Raw genomic sequence first — 2,209 nt, 5'->3', positions numbered from 1 at the left:
GCATCAAGTGATTCATAATCAAGTGATTCCAAAAGTCCATCAGCATGGAGTTTCTTCATGCGCTTTACACCAATATGACCTAAACGGCAGTGCCACAAATAAGTTGCACTATCATTATTAACTTTGCATCTTTTGGTTTCAATATTATGAATATGTGTATCACTACGATCGAGATCCAATGAACCATTTTCATTGGGTGTGTAACCATATAAGGTTTTATTCATGTAAACAGAACAACAATTTATTCTCTTACTTAAACGAATAACTGTATTGCAATAAACATGATCAAATCATATTCATGCTCAACGCAAACACCAAATAACACTTATTTAGGTTCAACACTAATCCTGAAAGTATAGGGAGTGTGCGATGATGATCATATCAATCTTGGAACCACTTCCAACACACATCGTCACTTCACCCTTAACTAGTCTCTGTTCATTCTGCAACTCCCGTTTCGAGTTACTACTCTTAGCAACTGAACCAGTATCAAATACCGAGGGGTTGCTACGAACACTAGTAAAATACACATCAATAATCTATATATCAAATATACCTTTGTTCACTTTGCCATCCTTCTTATCCGCCAAATACTTGGGGTAGTTCCGCTTCTAGTGACCAGTCCCTTTGCAGTAGAAGCACTCAGTCTCAGGCTTAGGTCCAGACTTGGGCTTCTTCACTTGAGCAACAACTTGCTTGCCGTTCTTCTTGAAGTTCCCTTTCTTCCCTTTGCCCTTTTTGAAACTAGTGGTCTTTGTCAACCATCAACACTTGATGCTTTTCTTGATTTCTACCTTCGTCGATTTCAGCATCACGAAGAGCCTGGGAATTACTTTTGTCATCCCTTGCATATTATAGTTCATCACTAAGTTCTAGTAACTCGGTGATAGTGACTAGATAACTTTGTCAATTACTCTCTTATCTGGAAGATTAACTCCCACTTGATTCAAGCAATTGTAGTACTCAGACAATCTGAGCACATGCTCACTGGTTGAGCTATTCTCCTCCATCTTGTAGGCAAAGTACTGTCAGAGGTCTCATACCTCTCGACACGGGCATGAGTATGAAATACCAATTTCAACTCTTGGAACATCTTATATGCTCCATGGAGTTCAAAACGTCTTTGAAGCCCTGATTCTAAGCCGTTAAGCATGGTGCACTAAACTATCAAATAGTCATCATATTGAGTTAGCCAAACATTCATAACGTCTGCATCTGCTCCTGCAATAGGTCAGTCACCTAGCGGTGCATCAAGAACATAATTCTTCTGTGCGGCAATGAGGATAAACCTCAGATCACAGACCCAGTCCATATCATTGCTACTATCATCTTTCAACTTAGTTTTCTCTAGGAACATATCTAAAATAAAACAGTGGAGCTAAATGCGAGCTATTGATCTTCAACATAGATATGCTAATACTACTAGGACTAAGTTCATGATAAATTTAAGTTCAATTAATCATATTACTTAAGAACTCCCACTTAGAAAGACATCCCTCTAATCTTCTAAGTGATCACGTGATCCAAATCAACTAAACCATAACCGATCATCACGTGAAATGGAGTAGTTTTCAATGGTGAACATCACTATGTTGATCATATCTACTATATGATTCACGCTCGACCTTTCGGTCTCAGTGTTCTGAGGCCATATCTGCATATGCTAGGCTCGTCAAGTTTAACCTGAGTATTCTGCGTGTGCAAAACTGGCTTGCACCCGTTGTAGATGGACGTAGAACTTATCACACCCGATCATCACGTGGTGTCTGGGCACGACGAACTTTGACAACGGTGCATACTCAGGGAGAACACTTTTTATCTTGAAATTTAGTGAGAGATCATCTTATAAAGCTACCGTCGAACTAAGCAAAATAAGATGCATAAAAGATAAACATCACATGCAATCAAAATATGTGACATGATATGGCCATCATCATCTTGTGCCTTTGATCTCCATCTCCAAAGCATCGTCATGATTTCCATCGTCACCGCCATGACACCATGATCTCCATCATCTTGATCTATATCAATGTGTCGTCACATGGCCATCTCGCCAACTATTGCTCTTGCAACCATTGCTATTGCATAGTGATAAAGTAAAGCAATTATTTGGCACTTGCATCTTATGCAATAGAGAGATAACCATAAGGCTTTTGCCAGTTGCCGATAACTTCAAGAAAACATGATCATCTCATACAACAACTTACAT

This window comes from Triticum urartu, chromosome 5A, assembly GCF_056163025.1.
Source record: "Triticum urartu cultivar PI428250 chromosome 5A, HENAU_Tu73, whole genome shotgun sequence".
In the NCBI taxonomy this organism is placed as follows: Eukaryota; Viridiplantae; Streptophyta; class Magnoliopsida; order Poales; family Poaceae; genus Triticum; species Triticum urartu.
Note: the sequence above shows the minus strand (reverse complement) of the source record.